Below are 23531 nucleotides of genomic sequence, written 5' to 3' on the forward strand. Positions count from 1 at the left end.
GTTAAATTTTGTGGCTTGTGTTCCCTGAGGATTCTTCTACATGACTTCTCTTGTTGCTTGTGGAGGGTAGAACCACCCTAATTTGAGATTGGAGAAGACTGGAGAAGGCTCAGTCCATCCAGATAGCCCAAGTCTCCTGAAGGGTTCAAGCATGTCAGTGAACTTTTTGAGTTTGGGGTAAAGCTTGTTTTGATTTCCCTAGTTTCAGGTTTTCTCCTGTGTTTACCAGTAGAGAAATGAAAATCTTGGGTTTTCCTTATGTAGAACCAATTCACTTTACCAAAGACTGACATAGTTTTCACACATAGACAACTATGTAAGGCCTTCTGCTAGGAAGGCCAAACATATGCTCTGGCACCAATTTTATTGAGATAAAGCATTAATACTAGTAATTCATGTTAATATCCTTTTTTGGCAAAGGAACAATAGACTATCAGTTTGGTTCTTGCCACTTTTTCTGTTGGATCAAGAACAAGTTAAATTATCTTCAAGATATATCAATATCTTAAACTCCCCATTTTTTCCCCCCCATTATTTTTGACGCTTGCCCTGCAACTGAGTAAGTACTTCTTTAGGGTATGTGACAGTTGAATTGGCTTGGGCTTTGGAAACATGTCTTGGCCTTAGAGTCTGTTTATGGTCATTCTTTTTTTAAAAAAAAATTTTATTTATTTATTTAGTATATTTATTTATTTATTTATTTATTTTTGGCAGTGCGGGCTTTCTCTAGCTGTGGCAAGTGGGGGTTACTCTTCGTTGTGGTGCGCAGACTTCTCATTGCAGTGGCTTCTCTTGTTGAGGAGCACAGGGTCTAGGGTGCGCAGGCTTCAGTAGTTGTAGCACACAGGTTCCGTAGTTGTGGCTCGCGGGCTCTAGAGCGCAGGCTCAGTAGTTGTGGTGCACGGGCTTAGTTGCTCTGCGGCATGTGGGATCTTCCCGAATCAGGTATGGTCATTCATATACGTTTGCTCCTACAAAATGTAACTAGGTTTGTGAAAGTCAATTTTGTGCATTTCAACATTAAGTTCTGTTTATAGTGACTTATGGGATGAGAAATTGGGCTACATGGCTTCCTAACATCCCACCAAGTATGTATGGGTTTCGATTTTAAGTGATTTGCATTATTCTTTTCCAAGTGGATAGTCATACTGAGTTAACAATTTCTTTAAGAATTCCGCTAATAAATCACAGATTCTCACTGCTAGTATTACATTGCTTTTTCTTTAATGACACCCTTTTCCAGTTTTTGGTTTTGCAAGCTAATGGAGTATTTAAAACAAATTCTCAGAATGCCCTTAGAACTTTCGGTTCAGACCAGACGCCTTGGAACCCTAGTGCTTTCAGAGTTCTTCCGCTACTCCTGCAGTACCAAATGTAGCTTCTTTTCCCGTCTTTTTGGGTTTTGCAGGGCTCCCCTAGCCTAGGGCTGGGAGAGCGGAAAGAGCTCATCGGTTAGTTTGAAGGCAGGCGGGCTGTACAGGCAGCTTTTCCCAGACTCTCCCAGCTCCGGCTTTTCATGCATACCAGCAGAGCCGCTTTTTTCCTCCAGTGATTGAAACCATCTGGACTGCAGGGGGGTCACGTGTGTATGAGAAAATGACATAAAGTTTCAGACCCCCTTGTGCTTTGCTCCAGACCCAGACAATTCTTGGTCGGATGGTCCGAGGTGAGGGCCGGTCCAGTTTGAGGACCAACTCCTCACCCTGCCCCCGCGCCCTGTCTTCCCATACCCAGCGCCCTCCCTTCCCCCTTTGCGCACTCTCAGCGCGGTTTTCTTGTTCCCTCCAGAGCCTCCGAGCACAACCCCTCCGCCAGGCTCCAGCAGCCCACCCTTTCTGTCTCGGGTGGAGGCACACCTCCTCCACGCCCCCCTCCGCTCAAATCTGTGCTCCCTCCCTTCCCTCTCCCTCCAGCCCGGCCGCAGCCCTGGGCGCGGATGCCCGCCCGACGACCGCCCTCTCTCCCGGAGCGGCTCCTCCTCCGGGCTGCGCGGCTGCAGTCAAGCCCCCATCCGTGCGAGCGCCCAGCCTGGCTGGGGAGCGCAGAGGTAAGTGCGTCCGGGCCGCCGCCCCGGCTTTCCCTGCCCGTCTTCTCGCCGGGAGGTCGCTTGCTTGTCCCAGTGCCCTTGCTCCAGGCCGGGTGGCGGGCAGGAGGGCCGCCGGTTCCGGCTCTGCGTCTGCCGCGCCCTGCCCTGCCGCTGCAGTCCTAGCCCTTTTCCCGCTATTCACCACTGCTCGCCCCGGAGGTGTTCCAGCTCTGGGAGTGTTTGCGTTCGGGGGCCTCTGAAGGCGCAGACGAGTTGGGCTGTTGGGGGCTGCCCTCCGGACGCTCGTGGCTAGCCCTACTTCCCGGCTCCGCTGGGGCGCGCAGTTAGGGGTGGGGAACATGGAGCCGAGGGTCTGGGGAAGTGCAGAGCTGTGGTGTGCGACGAGGAGCCCGAAGTCCGAGCGGTCCTGGGAGTAGGCTCTGTGCGAGCCCCTGGACGCGCCCGGGCTGCTCTGCAGCTCTTACCTGGAGCTGTGGTAGTTTGTGTGCAGGCTCCTTCAAGAACACACACACACAACTCAAACAAAGGAAAATGAACTTCGCACTCTATTACTTTGATTACCTTTCCTTTCTCGCCCTTGTTCTGAAGTGCACTAAGTATTAAAAGTGTAGTGTTAAGTGACCCAAGACTAAAGGACCACACTTCAGCCAACGTTTTATGCCACCTTATTAAAGAATTCAGTAGTTTGTAGAGTTCAAGAGACTGAACGTTTTCAAGTGTTTCTAAAGAGAGATTATTGCATTTTCCTGTGGTCTTTATGAGAATGTGGTTTATAATTACTTGAACCTGAGTAAAACAACTAAGTGAGAGAATTGGCCTTAATGCTGCCTTAGTCCAGCTCTTATCCCCATGCAGGTGTTTCTGCTGTTTGGACCACAGGGTCTTGGGAATGGTGAAGGGGTCATTATCCCATCTCCAGGGCTGTTTTGAGCTATCCCTTATGTGCACATACGTCAATTGGCCATCTTAGGACGGGCCACAAGGTTAAAACCCAAGTGACTGTATTACTGTTTGTTTGTTTTTTTCTCCAAGTAATATTTTCAGAAAGTGAATCCCTTCACTGATGAGATTTTTCAGAAATAGGGGGTTTCTAATGGATCAGAAATAGTCTAGGTTCCAGAAAGCTAATCAAAGGTAGAGACCAGATTGCTCTTAATCTGTCTCCCATGGTGAATTAAGGGCAGCACAAAGCAAGGGCTCAAAAAGAACCTGTTGAATGCATGGGGTGAATTAAAGCTTCTTGGACTCGGCCAGCTTGGCTGAGAGTCCCCCTGTGACTACACAGATGAAGGCTTCATTTTCATTTACCCCATAAGTATTACCCTTGGAAAAACTCTCCAAGATACGGGCGAGATTTGGTCAAGTGTATGTGGGAAGTGGTATTATCCCCTAATTGGGCCAGAAGGGCAACCATTATTGGTAGACAACCCCAAGGCAACTGAATCTTCAAAGTATTTTTCATTGAACACTTAAATTGTTATTGGCTTGACAATTGATAAAAACTTTGCTCTTGTGTTGGTGGACTCATCGGGGAAAGAGGAGTGACACATAAGAGAACAATAAAAATTTTAGATCCATTGGCTTAGACTATAAGAACTATAGAAGCTCAGAGGAGAAAATGATTATGAGCCAGGGTAGTTTCATAGAAGAGAAAAGATTTCAATTAGGCGTTGAAACAAAGCATGGTTCTGAAATTAGTGGAAGGTTGATGGGGAGAATTTTCAAGAGAAGAGAGAGTCGACCTTTTGGATTGGAGCTAGGGAAAGAAGTGATGCTTACTGAGCATCTACTCTGTGCCATATGCCATGTTCTCTCTTCCATCTTCTAGTGCTATGAAGTAGGTATTGCTGTTCTTGTTTTAAAGAGAGATGATCAAAAAGATAAGCAACCTGTTCAAGATCACACAAATAGTAAGACGTAAAGCTGGAATTGCAGCTCCCTGAGGTCTGATTCTAAAGCTTGTGCTTCCCCAGCTGCCTTGCACAATGGCAGTGGCAGGTTCAGTGGAAGCAGACTGGTCAGCTTGAATTCTGGCTCAGGAGCTGGAACTTTATCCTGTAACGTTGTCTAGCTTCTAAAGATTTTTGAGAAAAGAAGTGATGGGCAATGTTTTTAGAGTAATGTGACATCTGTGTACAGGAAGGTGACACACTCATCTTAGGTAAAGTGCAAGATGTAGTTCTTAATTAGCAGGTTAAAGAAAGTGAGTGTAGTCAGGATATCTGGGTGTGTAAATTCCTGCCCCGTTTCCCGTATCCTTCGATGGCTTTGTTCACTAGGTAAGAATGGGTTGCACAGAGCACAGGGCTGCCAGGGATCAGAGAAGAGCTGGGTCCGAGCAGGTGAGCGTTGACATGGAACGTGTATGTGGAGCAGCACGACTGCCGGTTTGTCATTTATGTTCCCCATGTGTTTTTCAATGCTTTGGTTAAAAATTGTTTTCTTTCCTGACTACCCTGGGATGTAGATCAATGTTGTAATTTGTTTAAAAGCCTTTCCTAAGTGGCAAAGTTGAGCTCCCAAACTAGGGCCTCTGCCCTAAAGATGTTTAAGTTGAGATGCCCTTTTCCCCCCAACATTCTGTTGCTTCTTATAAATGCTGAATTTTTTTTTTTTTTTTTTGCGGTACGCGGGCCTCTCACTGTTGTGGCTTCTCCCGTTGCGGAGCACAGGCTCCGGACACGCAGGCTCAGCGGCCATGGCTCACGGGCCCAGCCGCTCCGCGGCATGTGGGATCTTCCTGGACCGGGGCACGAACCCGTGTCCCCTGCATCGGCAGGCGGACTCTCAACCACTGCGCCACCAGGGAAGCCCATAAATGCTGAATTTTAAAACTTGGCACTAGCAAGGTAAAAATGAATTGAGATTACCTTTCTTATTAATAAGACCAATTAAGAGAAAATGTACATTTATTTCACTTTTTGTTATGGAGGAGCAATAGAATGCCTTGGGGTAGTTACTGTGTGGGAATTTAGAAGGGATAGGAAAGCCAGGATTTAGAGATGTGCAAAGCTCTTTCTACCTGGCCACATTTCTTACCAGTTAATTGTGTTATTCATGTGTACAGCTAGGGAGCTTACAGGGCCATAGACTATCCAAGTTTATAGGCAGGCCCTTTGATTCTCTGCAGATAATGGGCTCAGGAAGGGCAGCAGTGGGTGGAGCCATTTTGTTGGAATTGTCTCCCACTTTGAATGAATACAATCTAGATTTCTTGCTCTTCCTTGTGCAACCTCTAGGCCTTTTCCTCCTCTGAATGTGTCAGTGCTCTGAAGACTTGGTTCTTAGGCCAAGGAATATCAGGTAACAGGAGGCTGCACAAAAAAGGGCAGCTGACGGAAAAATCAAGTTTGTCAACTAGAGAAGTTTTAACTAATGTTAGAGTCAACCATTTTTTTTGTAAAATAAAAAAATGCAAAACCAAAACTTGATCTCAGTTCTCCAAATCCATTTTTACCTTTAGGAGCCTCTAACTGGAGAGCTTGCCCTATTGAATGAGGCTTTGGCGTGTAAAATTCTCACCAGCACCTCTAAATGTGTCAGGACATGACTCAGTTTGGGTTTTGGACCTCTGAGGAATGTGACCTCTTGGTGTAGGGGATTTAGAGTCCAAAGATATGGGTTAAGGTTCCAGCTTTGCCATTTATTTAGAAGTGTCTGGAATTCGATGTTGGAGGGATTTCTTAGCTCAGTTTATCTATTTCTTCTAGATCAGGGTAATCTCCCAGGATGAACTGTAGTTCATGCCCTGATAAATCCCTTGGTTCCTTCTCCCATTTTGTATCTTGTATCACCTGAAAGCCATTTTGTTTTATCTGTAGCCTGTGGTTATAGATGAGAAAGGAAAACCATCTAGGATTCTCTCCAGAGAATGGCAGATCTCATTGTTAGTTTACTGGTGATCTTTTGGTATGGATTTCTATGAGAATGCCCTTGAGGTTAGTTTTGAGAGTTGGGGTCTCAGAAAGAGACTTTGGCAGTGCTCTTGTTTAAATGTCAGAGATGTTTGGTTGCATTTTTGGCTCATTGCTTACACAGTTGTTAATGTTTTTATATTTCGTAAGCATCTGTCATTTTTATAATTTATTAAAGGAGTGATTTAGATTTTCTAAGATAGCTAAAAGCTTAGAAAAATAAGACTAGAATATCCTTTTGATACTCAGATGTAATCTCCTAGTATAGTAGAACCACTTGACTATTTTAACCCACTCCATCTCCAAATATCCTTAAATCTCCACCTCCAAATATCCTTAAATTTTTCTCAAGAGATTTGCTCTCTCTCAAGAGACTTCGCAGCCTCTCCAGGAAATGTTTTCTGATCTTTCCAGACTGATGATCACAGATTATCTCCTTGTCGTTAGCCTGAGTTTTCTTTTAGTGTTTCTTACTTTTACTGTTTTCCCATCCCTCTTCAATGCATAGTTGTTCACAGAGTGGACAAATGGTCTTTCCTGGACCCTAACGTCAGCTACCAAAAGTGCAGATTGTTCCTTCTGTACCCATCCTTCCCTTCCCTTTCTCTGGCTAAACAAGCTGAGCTTTCTCCGTTTAAGTCTTGCTTTTTAGACCGATGATTATACTTGTTGTTTTGTGTGTTGTTTTATGCAGGAAGTCAATATCAGATATGTTGGCAATTAGAGCTTTCAGATTGAAGGGAGCCTTTTGGAAATAAAATGTGCTTTTTTTCTCCCCTATCAGCATGAGTAATTGTGGAACATATGTAAACTCTGGAGATGATCTTTTTAAAACAAATTATCAACAAAAGAATTTTGCCCAAGTCCTTTAAGGACTTAAAAAGAATCCAGCCTTTGCAAGATTGCACTAAAAGTACCAGAGTAACCCAATTAAGGCCTTTCTAGAAGTGTGGGAATCATTTGTTCAAACCGGAATTTAGGACCCCCAAGCAAATATGATAGAAATAATCTGCTTAACCCTTTATTAATAGCATAAGAAAGAAAACCCTTTTTAATGGACCTCTTGTGATAAAGGGCCATAGTGATTAGAACATGCTGAGAGTCCTGATTGTCAGTGTTCTGGAAACTGCTTTGAGTGGACAAGTGTCAATGTTGGTGGCTTTTTGTCTTTCTTTGACATGTAGTTGGGATCTTGGTGTTAATTTAGCTAAGGACAAGTTTGAATATAGATATTTGTAGGGTTTTTTTCCCCTTCTCCCTACTCTTCCCTTTCTCGAAGGCTAGATTGGAGTAGATATAGCCTCTAGTGAAGGAGTCAGTGTCTTGGGACATTTTGTCAGACACTGGTCTTCAAGGAAGCACTCTGTATTGCTACCATTTGTACACTCTGGTGTTCAACTAATGTTATTTGAATATCTGCTATGGACAAAGCACTGGCTAGTGCTTTCAAGCATCTGTTTGTTCTCTTATTGCTTTTCTTCAGTGAACATGCTTAATATTAGGTGTTTGATGAATTGATTAGTGGGTAGAGTTAAGAAGTTAGATGGGAAGTAATTTTTGGATACCCCCGATTGGATTACTGCTATGGGTAAGTGGCTGTTTGTACATCACTCTGGCTTCTGCTCTAGATGCTGAGATGACCCCTGATAAAGAGGCTTAGCATGTGGGCATGTATTTTCTAGTGAGTGAACAGGGTGCTGTCAGTTATTTTTGCTATAGTCACGTTAGGTTACGTATACTGTTGCCGGGAACTCCACTTAGTGTAATATCTCCTGCATTAGAAAGTGCCCAGTGCGTTAGTAGTAAGGATTGCCTGGAGAAGTTTTTCCTGAAAGTCTGGCCTTGCCTCTTGAGCCAGGGATGGATTCTAGGTGCTTAGACCCGAAGGGCTTCTACACAAACCAGAGTGATCCTAACACTGGGATCCAAAGGGAATGGAAGTTCTCCTGAAATTTTGTACTGCTATGGGAGGGGAATCAAAGCTTTTGCTTCTCAGTGGACATTAGATTCTATACACAGAGACCTAGGGATGAAGAAAACCAGCTTACAAATGAATATTTAGTGCTGTATAGGGTTAGGAAGAGCATGGAAAAATGGGATTTAAGGTCAGAGTGTTCATTTGAGTCCTTAATGTACAATTAATCAGAGATAACAGCAGTGACGTTTTGTTTTGCTGTTTTTTTCCCTCCACATCTGTGTTTTGACAGGTCATTGCCTTGAATTAGAATAGAATTTAGTACCAAAGTGTTTATAAGGAAAGTGATAGCAGAGTCATGGGAGATGGGCAGAGGACACTTTGTATCTTATTTCAGATGGACCATTTTTACAACCCCCATAAGTAGCTCAGTGGTCCAAATTAGTTAGAAATAGCTTTGCTGAAATGTATTGGTAAAATAACATTTAGCAGCCTTTTGTCTGTTCCAGGTTTAGATATGAGTGAGAAAGCCAATTTGGAAGCAGTTTCATGTGCTCAGCTCTGCCCACATTCAAATCGCCGACATAGTTCCCATATCCTTGTCACTGTTACTGGTCCCTGGGGGCCCAGGGGCAGATCTCAGGATCTGAGGCGCAGATGTGGTTGAAGCCACATCAAGAGTTGGTCCTGGTGGGTCAGCATTATTTTCTGTGGTTATCACCAGCGCTGGGGGCGTGGGGAGGAAGGTGGGTGGGACAATGAAGAAAAACGGAAGGGCAGGGCTTCCCTGGTGGCGCAGTGGTTGAGAGTCCGCCTGCCGATGCAGGGGACGTGGGTTCGTGCCCCAGTCCGGGAGGATGGGCCCGTGAGCCATGGCTGCTGAGCCTGCGCGTCGGGAGCCTGTGCTCCACAACGGGAGAGGCCACAACAGTGAGAGGCCCGCGTACAGCAAAAAAAAAAAAAAACAAACAAAAAACCAAAAAAAACCCCAGAAGGGCATATAGTTCTGTGGAAATTGAGTAAAGAAATAAACTCTTAGAACTTCTTTTCCCCCCTCATTGACTTTTACCGTTGTTCTGTTGGAAACTCGTATCACTTGAGGTCATTTTATAAATACTCAGAGTCACTAGCCAGAGGCATTGTGACACCTGTGCATTGGTGGAAGGAGCCCTCCTAGATGATTCTCTGGATGTGTATTTGGCTTCTGCCCATTTTCTTTCCCTCTTTTCACCTAAGTTTTGATGCTGTTGTTTTCTTAAGGAATAATTTGGCTTCAGTGTCCAGAATTCTTTAGGGCTATAGGGACTGGGGGCCAGGGGCCTGAGTGTGACATGTTGCCAGATAGGAGAGACTTTTACACCTAGACAAATCTCCAGGAAAGAGGAGACAGAAAAGTTTATACACAAAGCATAAGGATTGGGAGTCAGAAGGGAAAATGGCGTGGCAGGTGCTTTGGCCATTGTGACTATCTCTAGCAAGATGGGCCTGATGGTTGGATGATGGTGTGATACTAAAGATATCTTATAATCCACATCATTCCTTGAAGAAGATGAAGAAGTTTTTCTGCTTAAGAGAAAACTATAATAATATATTGACTTTAAAATTTTTAACTTATGTGATGTGTCCACAAGTGTCTGACTCTGTGCCAAGCATGGTAGTGGGTATACAAGTATGTGAAAAAAACAAAAAAAAACAACCCTGAACTTAGAACATATAATTGTTGCCTAAAGAACTCTATAAAGTATTAAGTTATCAAGTTTTAAATTGTGAGTTACATACAGGGCCTTTGGGGCCCCAGACAAGGCTTAGGACATTGCAGGTTTATGGAAAAGCCTTGGGTTGAATGGAGGCCTTTGGAGATGTTGGAGTGCCCCAGGGCTCAGGCTCCAGCCCCCTTTTCTTCTCTATCCGCACTTTTCTTAGGTGATCCCATGGCTTTAAAGTACTAGCGTTCATGGAATGTTTACTTTGTGCCAGACTCTGTTCTAGGGGCTTTACATGCATTAGTTTAATCTTCAGACAACTTGGTGATGTAGGTACTATTACCCTCACTTAAAGATGTGGAAACTGAGGTCAGAGAAATGAACTTTTTTGAGATCACACAGTTCATAAACTGGAGAGTCAAGATGTGAACTTAGTTGGAGACTGGATGCCAAGCCCTTAACTGGTTCTGTTTAGCCTTCTAGCTGGTCCTGAACTCCTCTACCCCTGTCCCTTCTTCCCATAGCAACCTAAGTATTATGTTCGTCCCCTTCTTTAGCCCTTATAAGGAATCCTGCCCATCACACTCAGAAATAGAATTCACATTTACTACCAAGTCCTTATGTGCTCTAACTCGTAGCCCTCGCACCGGCTCTTCGCCTTCCCCCATCTCTTCTGTCTCAGAGCCTTGGCCCTGCACCTGGGATGCGCTTCTTGAATATTGCTCATCTGCACCCTCACTTCATTCAAGTGTCGGCTCAAATGCACCTCCTCGGGGAGGCTTTCCCTGACCATCCGATGTAAACTACTCTTAGTCAATCTTTAATGCTTGCTTTGTTTTTCTTCCTAAAATTACATTACATATTTGTGTGTTTTTCCTGTCTGCTTTTACAAAAATAAACAAACGCCATGAGGTTAGGGAGTTGGTCCATCTGTTTCCTGGTATCTTTACTTTTTAGAACAGGACATGGAAAGTTTTCCTTAAATATTTGTTAAATGAATAAATGGTGTCATATGCATTTTATGTTCATGTTTAACATTACTTGGATAAAAAATAGTGGAGAGGAAAGGGATATACAGGTGATACATACAGGTCTGGGTCTTACTTGGCTTTATGTTTATTACCAAGGCTTTGCCATAATATCTGGCCAAGAAAATGCTCAGAAAATCTTAGTTGAATGAATACATTGTTTGATTTATTTTGAATTCCAGACATAGGAGTTCAGAGAAGAGAGAGTATTGTGGACTGGAGTGCTTAGAGAAAATTCACAGAGGACTTGCAGACTTTGAAGGAGAGATGGATTTAGTTAGTCATATAGGAATCATAGAGTAGTTTTTAAAAATTAATTAATTAATTAATTAATTTCTGGCTTTGTTGGGTCTTCATTGTTGCATGTGGTCTTCCTCTAGTTGCGGCGAATGGGGGCTACTCTTCGTTGCGGTGTGCGGGCCTCTCATTGCGGTGACTTCTCTTTGTTGTGGAGCACGGGCTCTAGGTGCGTGGGCTTCAGTAGTTGTGGCACGTGGGCTTCAGTAGTTGTAGCTCGTGGGCTCTAGAGCACAGGCTCAGTAGTTGTGGCGCATGGGCTTAGTTGCTCTGGGGCATGTGGGATCTTCCTGGACCAGGGCTTGAACCCATGTCCCCTGCGTTGGCAGGCAGATTCTTAACCACTGTGCCACCAGGGAAGTACCATAGTGTAATTTTTTTAACCTGGGAGGATTATTAAGATGATCTGGCTCAATCTTTCTATTTATAGACAGGGAAACTGAGCCCAGAGACGCAAAGGACTTATCCAAAGGTACACAACTAGTGTATGTCAGAAATGTCTCTGGAATCCAGGTATTAAGTTTCCTAGGTCAACTCTCTTTCCTCTATACAGTGATGTTGGCTTGTGTGGGATAGAAATTGGCATGGAAATTAGGCCATCCTAACTGAATCAGAAGGTTTATACAAGAGATACATGGGAGATATCGGAAGCTGAATAAAGTAAAGACGAGATCCTGGAGGATCTTGAATGTTATCGTGAAGACTTTAAATTCAGAATGACAGGGAGGCATGTGAAAATGCTTTAAGTCTTGCCCTGTCTTTTTTCTCCAGTGAAGGTGACATAATTGGTAGTATAGAAAATGGATTGGAATTAAGAAAGAAAAGTGGAGCCTTGAGGAGTTAGGAGGCCCTTGTAACGATCCAGGTATTAGTGTAGTTAGGGGCCTAGTAGCATTTCAGTTTTTTTTCTTGTTTTTGGAAATTCGTGGTTTTTGAAGATGACATGTAATCCTTTGGTAAGATGTGTGTACCTAGGTTTTTAAGAGAGTTTGGGAGTAAAAAGCCTGGAGAACTGGTATTTTACTTTAATTCTGTACATGGTTGTAAATGACATTTTAGTATCTAAATGATAATTCCTCTTAAAGAAGCCAAGCCAGGTTAGCAAAGTAGGGATAGAAGATAACACTATACCAGTGTGAAAACAGTGATGGAGGGGATGGGGAAGGGCAGGAGGAACAGACGGACAATGAATGGGAGCAGCTTCTAAGAGAGGGCCTGGACCTCTCTGTCAGAGGAGCTGTGCTGTGTCTGGGGAGTCAGGCCTCCAGGGACCCCAACTTTGCACTGTTTTTTTAGGACTCAGGAGGCCGATGGAAGTAAGACCTGCCTCCTGGGCCCACAAATGCTTTGGGTGGATGGGTTGCAATAAAGCCCAGGCCCATACATGTAGTCCACATAAATTTTCCACCAGAGCTGATGAGAACAGATTGATACAGTCCTTACCAGGCCAGTGAATTGGCACAGGGTATGATATTTTATTTATTTATTTATTTATGGCATCAAAAAATCTGAGAGGTTTTTTTTATTTTAATTTTTTATGTTGTAACAAGATTTTGGACCAGAAAGGAACATTCCTTTTTAGACATTTTCAAAGAAAAGAGTTAATACAAATTCTTCTAAGGGACGTATTATAAAATTAACTGTAGTTTCAGTGAGCATTTATTATTAGTTGAGGAATGACAGACTCTTCCAGCAAGTCAGGTTTATTCACATATGAATCACAGATGTTTGTATTTCAAAGTGTCAGTGGGTAAATTATTTTCTGAGCATTATAAAAAGCAATTCATTAACATTAGATGAAGATACGAGGTTATTACTGATTGTAACAGTGTTGAGCCAGGCTGAAAAGCTTGCTCAGGTTTTGCATGCCTCTATCCATCCTACCGAGCGTCTGAGCACTGATTTCATATTAGGCACCGTGTTAAGTGCTTTGGGGAATTCAGAGATGAAGGAGATTACAATCCCTTTATATTTCAGAGCCAATCTTTCTAGCTGTATCTCCTGCCACTTCTGATAATGTCTACACCTGAACCACAGCACACTCACTGCACACTGTTTTCCAATCATAGCTACAAGTTTTGGCTCAGGTATTCTTTCTTTGAGAATGCCTTTCCTTTCCTTTTTTGCCTAGCAAAAAGCTTTCAGGGTGTGATACTTTAAAAGTTTTTTCCATCCTCAGGAATCTTTTTCCATCTCTAAGGAAAAACTTTAAAAGTCAGCAAGAAGTGAGAACACAGACCTTCAAATAATATCTCATACTGGATCTGAGAGTTTGGGTTGCAGAAAAAATCCTAGGGTATTCAGCATTCAACAGATACTTATTGAGCAGGGCCTATTAAACACCAGATACTGTGCTGAGCATTGGAGCTTTAATCTTTTGATCATATTGCATCAAATGTTATTAATATAGAATATTAACATTTGGTTCTATTTTTCATTAACGTCTTTAAGCCCCCAAGGTTATATGGCTCGGTCCATAAGATCTCAGTTAGTTCAGACTGTTCACTTATGCTTGCATTCACTTGTTGGATGTGTACTGTGTAACAGCCAATATGCTGAATGCTGAGACAGTTTTGAAGAAAAGTAAGAATTGGTGAGGGTCCTCAACTGGTTGACTGGAATTTGCCAGGTAGATCTGGTAGCTTCCAGTTTGCTGGGATTCCTGGCCAAGAGGGGAGTGTTGTCAGCAGTACTGTACCTCCTTCATTTGTTCTACCCACACTGGGCACTCCCCTCTCTCCCTTACCTCTGTCCCTGGCCCTGTCTTTAAATTTAAGAGAAATGAAAATTAGCTTCTTTGCATTAAGTTTGGGAAATTCCATTAAGGGCAGCACTTCCTGATGAAACCTGTAAGTTTGCAGTCTTTCCAGAAGAATTTCTTTTGCCCATGTGATCCCTAAGAAGAGCCTTTTCCATGGGAACTTTTTTCCTTCCTCTGAAAGTTGCTTTGCCTGTGTTGTAGACACTGGGCACGCAGAGTTTGGTATTTCTCTGACCCTTCACTTCTGCCTGCTTCATTGGCTCTTTGGGGTTGCTGAGAGGGGCATGGTGTCTTGTTTTCGTAGAATGAATGACACAAATGAGAGGGAGGCAATCATGCTAAATTTTCCCATCGTTTGGAAAAAGCAGCTGCTCAGAACAAAAGAAGACAGTTGCAAAAGAGGAGTGTTTTATTGAATCTTTGGATTGCCATCTGGAGTGAGGTTGTTTTCTCTTCCTTTGCTTGGCATCTGGAGCTAGCTTGTGTACAGTCTGAGGTTTGCTCTGCTTTCTTCGTGTCTGTGGGCTTCTTTAATAGAGAACTACAAAATATAAAATTATCTTTATCTTCAACTTTAAATTGGTTCTTTTAAAAATATAATATGTGGGACTTCCCTGGTGGTCCAGTGGATAAGACTCAGTGCTCCCAACGCAGGGGGCCCAGGTTTGATCTCTGGTAAGGGAACTAGATCCCACGTGCCACAACTAAGAGCCTGCATGCTGCAAGTGAAAGATTACGCATGCCGCAACTAAAGATCCCGCATGCCGCACTGAAGATCCTGCACGCCACAAGTAAAACCCAGAGCAGCCAAATAAATAAATGAATAAATAAATATTAAAAAAAAGTATATATATACACATATATATAAATATGTGTATTGTAGTAAATTATAAAAAAAATTAAAACCTTCACTTTCCCAACACCCAGAGATCACCACTGTTAACATCTTTGTGCACCCTCTTCTAGACCTTTCTCTAAGCATATCTATGTACATATTTGTATTCTTTGTTTTTCACCAAAGCAAGATCACGCTATACATACTGTATTTCATTCTATCTTATTTTTTAATTATCTCCACTTTTCCTGTTCAGTGAATTTATATTTTAACTAATTCCCAGGCCATGTTTCAGATTTCCCCATTGATCCTCAAGCATCCTGTCATTTTTTCTGTACCAACGTTGAACCTATAACCACATGCTATATCTGGTTGTTATGTCCCTTAAACTTCTTTTATTCTAATCCAGTCAGTCCCTTTTGTATGATATTATCTTGTTGAAGAATTATCCTTGGGCTTCCCTGGTGGCGCAGCGGTTGAGAGTCCGCCTGCCGATGCAGGGGACGTGGGTTCGTGCCCCGGTCCGGGAAGATCCCACATGCCGCGGAGCGGCTGGACCCGTGAGCCATGGCTGCTGAGTCTGCACGTTCGCAGCCTGTGCTCCGCAACGGGAGAGGCCACAACAGTGAGAGGCCCGTGTACTGCAGGAAAAAAAAAGAAAAAAAAAAAAAGAATTATCCTTAATAGACTCCTTTGACTGAGTGCTGACTCTGTGACCTGTGTATCACTAAGAGTTTTACAAATGTCATCTCATTTAACCCTTGTGACAACACTAAGAAGCATGTTATTCTGTATTTTTGCATACTCTCTTCCTGTGAGATCTCAGCTATCCCCAGGGATTCAACTCTTTCCTTTATATGAGAGACTATATCACCTATATCTCAGTGGTCACTTTAAGAGCCTGAACTCTTGAGCCAGATGGCCTAGGTTCAAATCCTTTTTCCACCACTTATATCTGGTCCTGGACAAGTCATTTAACCTCTCTGTGCCTCAGTTTCCTCATCCGTAAAATGGGGTAATAATAGTGGGTACCTCATAAGGTTTTTGTGAGGTTAAATGAATTAATATAATATAGGTAAAGTACTCAGAGCTACCTGGCATGTAGTTAGTGTATATAATTATTGCTATTGGACAGCTGGATGATCCACAAGCACCTCAGACTGCCCGATTCAATACTTATCTGTGGAAAGCTGCTCTTTTTTCTCCTGTATTCACCAGCTCCTTTACAGACTCATCTCTGATTTTTCCTTCTCTCTCAGTAATCACACTCATAAAGTCTTGTCACGCCATTTCTCAAAAGTCCTCCTTGCTCTCTTGCTGCCTCTAACCCATTTAAAGTCTTAACCATCTTCTTCCTGGAATGCAGCTTTAATGTCTCAGAATGCCTGCCCCTGGATTTTCTTAAGTCAATCTCCCAGACTGCTCCCAGAGTGAGCTTTCTAAAATACAAGTCACTTACCATACTTCCTTGCTAAAAACTTTCCTTTTTATGAGAAATAACATACAGTAAAGTGCACAAATATTAAGCATATAGCTTAATGGGCTTTAACATTTGTGTTTGCCCATATAACTACCACTCAGATCAAGGACATTTTCAGTGCCCCAGAAGGTTGCTTTCTGTCTCTTCCCAGCGAGTATATGCATCCTTATCCCTAACCACTCTTCTGTTACCATTTGTTTTGCCTTTTCTTGATCTTCATGTAAGTGAATCACAAAAGCTCTTTATTGAATCTTCTTTGACAGGATAATTCCAAACTCATTTAACATGACATTAAAAAATCTTTGTCATCTGGCTTTTACTTCAAGTCCTTCACACATGGCCTCCCCTTCCTGCCATGCTGAAATGGCCTGTGGTTTGCCAACACAGGCTCTTATTCCCTTTCATTTTTTGTGCTTGATATTCTCTTGGCCTTCTGACTTCATTCCCTGGCAAATTCATCCTTTAAAACTCAACTCCAGACAGAATCCAGTGCAGAAAGCACTCTGGAGGCATGATTATTATAGGTAGTTACTTATTTACACGTCTTTCTCTCTATTCATCATTTAAGAGCCCATGGATGGGGCATTCCCCCCCTAATTAGTTTTATACAAGTAATTCATATTCTTTCTTGAAAAATTAGAAAACAGAGACAAAAAAATCACCTACAGTTCTACTATACAGAGATGACCATTGCTTACATATATACCAAAATCCGTACCAACACTTTAAAACAAATAAATAAATATGCACTCATAAAATACTACTTATCCACTTTAACCTATTATTTAAATTTAATTTTTTCCCTATTTTTTCTATTATAAAAACACTGTGATGAACATCCTGATGCCTGTATTTTAGTGCAGTTCCCTGATTGTTTTTGGAGGATTCATTCAGAGGTAAAATGGATAGATGAAAGAGATGAACATTTTCAAGGACTTTTGATGCATTTAGCCAAATCACCCTCCAGAAGGTCTTTAAGGTGTGTACACTTCTGCTAGGGTGAGTGAGTGTCTGTTTATAGCCATCCTTGCCAAGAATGAAAGAATGAAAGTATGAAAAGAATGAAAGTAATATTTGCAAATGTGATATGATAAAAATGGTATTGCATTGTTGTTTAATTTGCATTTCTTTGATTGCTACTGAGGTTGAATATTTTCTCATATGTTTAATGCCATTTAATTGTATTTCTTTTGTGATTTACATGTTCATGATTTTTATATTTTATTTTTACTGATTTTACCAACTCTTAATATTAGGGATATTGACTCAACACACACACATATATATATATATATATATATATATATATATATATATATATGTATTTATATATATATATTTATATATTTATATTTCCCCCAGTTTAACTTTTGACTTTATTGCTTTCCACATATAAACAATTAAAGTAACTTAATGTAGTGAAATATATTAATCTTTTAACAAAAATTTTTTACCTGTAGTGTCATTCTTAGAAAGATCTTCCCTCAGCAAGATTAAGTAAATATCCATTATATATTCTTCTACCTCTTTTATGGTATCATTTTTTTAATTTTAATATTTACTCAATCTGGAATTTATTCTGTTATAAAATAATAGTAATAGCTAATATTTTTGAGTGCATATTATACACCAGGTACTAATGCCAGGCACATGCTTTACATGTAATGACTCATTTAATACATTCAACAAACCTGTGATGTTGGCACTGTTATTTTCTCTGTTGGTATGACTATGAAATTGACCTGTTGACTGTTGCCTGGCTAGTAAATGGCAAAGACAGAATTCAGGTTCAAGTATTTGAACCACAGAGCCCATGCTTTAACTACTCTGCTAACTTTATTTTTGCCAAGGAATTGTCCTAATGTTATTTGTTAAAGAATCCATTCTTTCCCCACTGTTTTGAAAATGCCAATTTTAATCATATGGTAAATTCATATATATAACAAAAGTCTAGAAACACACCTAAGTGTGTTTCTAGACTTTTGTTCCATTGGGCTGTCTGTCTGTTATGGTGATAATGCCAAACTGTTTTAATTTGTGTAGCTTAAAGACTATATTCTCCTCACCTTTGCACCCCCAGTGCCTAGTAGTGACTGTCACCTTGTAGATGTTTAATGAATATTTGCAGAATGTTGTAATCCTTGGAGGTTCATGGATAGAATTCAGAGGGTCTGCAACTTGGGTAGAAAAATTACATCATCATTTTCACTGACCCCTTACTGAGATTTAGTATTTCTTTTAATTATGAGTATAGGCAATAGAGCACAGTAGTAATAGTACTACCTGTGACTTTGTCACTGATAGAAATCATAGATATTTGCCTAGGTGAACCCTAGGTTAAGAACACTTACTTTACTGTGTTTCTTTCTTGAGGCCGTTTTATCACTGTGTCTAATACCAAGGCAGAGCATGATACTTAGTACATGCCCAATAAATATGTTAATTAAAAAAACTTTAAATTTTCCCATATATCCTTATCCAGCATCAAATATTATCCACATTTTGCCAACTTTGTTTTATTTATTTAACTCTCTCATCATTTCTGGAATTTTGAGTTATTTTACCCAATAATATTTCAGAAAGCATATCTAACTGATAAGGACTTTAAAAATATATAACCACCAGAAGTATTGTTTGATATCGCTTATATGTGGAATCTAAAAAAAAATGATACAAATGAACTTATTTACAAAACGGAAACAGACTCACAGACTTAGAGCTAATGAATTTATGGTTACCACGGGGGAAGGGTTAGGGGGGAGGGATAGTTAGGGAGGTTGGGATTGACATGGACGCACTGCTATATTTAAAATGGATAACCAGCAAGGACCTGCTGTACAGCACAGGGAACTCTGTCCAATATTCTGTAACAACCTAATTGGGAAAAGAATTTGAAAAAGAAAAAAAAAATTTTGTGCAAGTTAAAAAATATATATATATATATATAACCACTCTCATCACATTTAACAAAATTAGCAACAATTCCTTAATATCATCTATTACCCAGGCCACATTCAAATGTCCTCAGTTGTCTCAAAGATGTCTTTTACTTGAATTGGATGTTTGCATGGGGATCTACACAATGCCCACACTTTGCATTTGGTTGGTATGCCTCTTCTGTAAATGTCACTGACATTGTATAAATTACTTGTTAATTTATCTTCATGTTCTGATACTGCTTCTCCTCTTGTCTGTTGCTTCTTACTTTTTGTATATTTTTACTAATGACTTATTCTTGACAATTGTTATTTCCCTATTTAGCATTTTATTTATCTTTTTAATAAGAAATTGTTGATTGTGGCTATTTGATCTTATTTTTTAAACTTAAAACATTTAAGTCTCACTTAAAGTTGTTCTTTGATCTGTATTTTGGACTTGAGGTATGTGATGGGTATATTTCTTAATTTGTTTTCATTTTCTCAAGGCATCTTCTCATCTTGTTAAAAAATTTGAGGTGAAATACTTTCTCAGAGCTTTTCATACATATCTGGGCCTTAATTATATCCTCTGCAAAACTGGAAGAAAGTCAAATTTGGGTCTTCTCCATACGTAGAGTTTTTTCTTCTCTTCATACTTAAAAGGTATGAGAATGTCATACATAGTGTTAGTTCCTCATTGTTGATTTTGTTTAGGATTCTGTAATCTTATTTTCGGACCAAACTCTTTAATCACTTCTGGACAGTTTGCTTCTGTTAAAATTCTGATTACAGATTTGAGGTCATTTGTTCAAAGATTTCTGTTATTTGCAGGTGGTTCTCTGAGCTGCATCCCTTCTCATGATTGTGATTTTTTGCATTCTTTGAATCTATTTCTTTCATTAAAAATTTTTTCTGTATATTATATCTTTTTCTGATTAGCTTTTTCTGTAGCATCATTTCTATTTTTATTACATTCATCTATTCATTGATTTAGTATGGACCTCATGTTTTTACTATTTCTTTTGCAGCCTGTACTATTTATATAGTCAGTATGATAGTCTGTTTTATACCTCGAGAATCAATATCAGCCATTCTGTAAATTTGATTGATTGTTTACTGTGAGGAAGGCATCCAGTTAAAGGGATTGGCTTTGTTCTTCTTTTCTACCGTAAGGCTTTTTTTTTTTTCTTTGACTCATATCTTTTTCCTATTTATTCATTTTTGTAAGTTTACTTGTTGATCCTCCTTTCATAGCTTCAGACTATTTTGTTTGTACTGTATTTACTGAGATTTGTGAGAAGTCCTTTTCAATATATCGAGATTTCATTTCAGGCTCATTATAAAGGTTAAGGAATTGGGCCATTTAAAATTTTGTGATGTTGAATTTAATTAATGGTCACTTAATTACAAACCCCTCATTTTGGAAAATGACTTTGTATAAGAGAAATGGAATTCTGAATTCCCATTTCATCTTTGTTAGGATTAACTTGAAGGAAGAGCCCTCCAGTGATAAGAGAAAGCTTTTGATGGACGTGGTTTGTACCTGAGAGACACACCGTTTGGTCCTGTTTCTGGAGCACTGGCTGCTTGGTTCTACAGCCTCCAGGTCTGTGAATACAGTTGTACTCAAGATGTCCCCTTTCTCAGTCACTCTTCTCTCACTTTACAAAAAGAAGACATAGCATTTCTCATCCTGAATCTTGCTGTTTGTGTGCTGACTGTGTGAAAACTTCCCAGTTGGCTAGCAAAGGAGCAATTAAAAATACTTTTAGAGAAAGTGAGTGACTCTGAGTAACAAATCCTTTTCTAAATCAGATGGTTTTTAGTTTTTGCTTTCAACAAAATTGAAAGAATTGTCAGTTGGTAGATCATTAAAAATTTTTGATGATAGACCACTGTCTAATTTTGGCATTTAGCTCAGGAGTGCAAAGGTTGACTGATATTACTGTAAAAAAAACTTCCTTCATTCCTGTCTAGTTATTTATGTAAACAGTTTCTTGGCACTTGCAACTATAAAAATGGAAAATTAATGTATTTGCAATACAATTTTACTTTTTATATTTAATAATACAAATTTGTAATATGTTTTGATCAATTGTATATTAATAACAAAGGTAATGAAAGCCCAATCCAGAAGAAAAAAATTTTTTTTAACGTTTAGAGCTTACTGTTATAGGAGAATTAAAAAATTTATATATATCAATTTATATATAATACTTATAATGCAGAGAACTATCATAGGCTTACCAGTAAAATATTTTCAAGCGTAAAATATTAGGGTAAAATTCTGAGGAGGAAGTAAAAATGATAAGTGTATATGGAAAAAAAAGAATGGCATAAAATTTCATGTTTTTTTTTAAATGAATGATGGTAGATTTCAAATCACTGTGGTATTTAGATTTCATTGGATTCATTTAAGAGAGTAACGTAGTAATTTTATTTTAAAATGTCAATGTTTATTACGTGCCAGAAGGTATATCTCTTAAATGTTGATTTAAATATATGGAAGGAGTACTTGTTTTGCAAAATTCACTTAGGGCATCTTTGAAAAATGAACATTTACAATAGAGTATGATAGCGAGGAAAGGGAAGAATAATAAGGAAAAATGCAAAGGAAGCCCCAGGGTCAGCGAAAGCAGCTAGAAGCGGTGCTGTGGGGACTGAATCTTGAGGGACTCTTGGAGCTGGCTAGCATAATAGAGGTGGGAAGACATTCCAGGAAGAGGGAACAGTTTATGCAAAAGGCTCAGGGGTATAAAAGAACATGAAAACTTTGGGGGAGATAGCAGGAGTGGCATGAACCAGATGGCGACTTAAAGCCAGCCCAGAAGTACACTTTGGCCCAAAAGGGAGATGCAGTGGGGTTGGAGGTATGGGGAGGGAGCTCTCGGCCAGGCATGAGGTAGTGAGGGCAAGAGCGATCCATTAATGGTGCTTCCTTCCCAGTGACTGTTTTCCTTATTGGTAATCTTCTGTTCCTTGTTTACATTTTGCTAGGGGAGTAAAATGAGGCCCACCCAGGGTTATTCCTCTTACAGGTTTTGTTACCTTAGTAGCAATGGGCAGACTGAGACTAGTGCTAGAGTCCAAGGGCTCTTACCCGCTTTGGCCACCTGCTTGGTTGAGGTCATCTGCTTGTCATTTAAAAGGGTGACTCTAATTTTGGAATTGAAATTTGAGATCTTTGGACCAATAAATACTTTTTTTTCCGATTTTTGAATTTGTTTACATGAAAAACTTTTACAAATTTCTGCAAATTAAATCAAGCTTAACATTTCCATTTACTAAATAACGCTTGTTATAAAGAATTCAACTGTGTAAAATTCTATGGTCCTGGAAAAGGTAGTATGTGAGGTCACTCTTCTGGCCCATCTCATACTGGGAATTCTTTTGCTTTCCTGATGGAGAGGCTGCCATTAATAGGGATCAAAATAGGAGTACTATAACATGAGGCTGTATGTAGTCTTGAAAAAATTGATTATGGTTTTTTTGTTGCCTGTTTGGAACATTTGTTCAGCAAAGTACAAGAGACCTGATTCAGTATTTGCTCAGAGCAGATTGAAGGAACTCCAGAAGGGTTGATTCGATACTACACAGAAACATGAGGTGGTGAGCTGAGTGGTTTTTCCACATTTTAATAGTTTCCAGGATGACACTGAAAGCCCTGCCCTTAGAGAACCCTGAGCCACCTAATTATTTATTCTTCTAGGCTCTTAAGAAGGAGAAGAGGGAGATTTATACCATAAAATAGGTGCCCCGGCCTTTCCAAAAGAGGCTGGAAAGGAATTGTGGACAGCTATGGAATGTAACTAGCAAGGCAAGGTAAGGAAAGCCTCATGACTTTGAGTTCTTGTGGGAAAAGGTTGTACTTGGCTTCATTATTTCCAGATCTCTGTTTTCAAAGAACTCTCTGAAGAGCCTGGCTCTTGGGGGACAGTAGGAGGGAATGCTGACAAGCAAGAACTGAGTCAGTGCAGGAGACCTACTCTGTGCTAGTCACTGCTTGATACGCTCCTAAATTCCACTGATTGTCTTGAAGAGGAGGAAATCATGACTCAGAGAAATCAAGTAACTTTCCCAAGATCCCACATTTGAACCCAGGTTCATTTGATTCCAAAGCCCTTTCCACTACATTGTGATGATGCTTTGTGCTGAAATCATGGAAAATGAGCGATCTTCTGGATTGAATTAGGGAACTCATGGTATCCAGCTAACTTTTCTGAAAAACTCTGAGTACGCTTTATTTGGAGGCTTTTGGGGAGAGGAGTAATGCTGGTGAGGAGAGAGGTCTTGAGGAGGAAGATACTAGGAATTCTTCAGACTGTCTCTGTTTCATGTGAAGGGATTTTGTGCTGTGGCATCTAGTCCTTGGTGGTTTGAAAGAAATGGCTCCTCAATTCATTTGCCACCAGTTGTCTCTGTGGAGGAAGATGGGAAAAGACTAGCATACTATAGGATATTGAATTTCATAAAACACAGTTGTTTGTTTGTTTAGTTTTTGAGGCCAATATAGAATTCCTAGATTTTAAGATATTTTTCCCAGGAAAAGAGGCCAAAAATAAACAAAAACCCCAAACCTGTCATCATCACATCATATAAGAAAGGACATTTGAAAACCAGAATAATAAATTAA

At 40.3% G+C, this 23531-nt stretch overlaps 1 protein-coding gene across 4 annotated transcripts in view; it reads left to right on the top strand.

The window, feature by feature from the left end:
• Positions 1-23531, top strand: part of DENND2B (DENN domain containing 2B) — a 173904-nt gene that overhangs the window by 18986 nt on the left and 131387 nt on the right. For 2 of the 4 annotated variants that reach the window (XM_049713964.1, XM_049713966.1), the window contains exon 4: positions 1914-2047. The exons of 1 other annotated variant lie outside the window; for it this stretch is intronic. The gene's annotated coding sequence lies outside the window, so the exon portion shown is untranslated. Of the gene's footprint in view, positions 1-1913; positions 2048-20378; positions 20505-23531 lie in introns of all 4 variants that reach the window. One more of the 4 variants, XM_049713968.1, reaches the window with a different exon arrangement.

This window comes from Orcinus orca, chromosome 8 (assembly GCF_937001465.1).
Source record: "Orcinus orca chromosome 8, mOrcOrc1.1, whole genome shotgun sequence".
NCBI lineage: Eukaryota > Metazoa > Chordata > Mammalia > Artiodactyla > Delphinidae > Orcinus > Orcinus orca.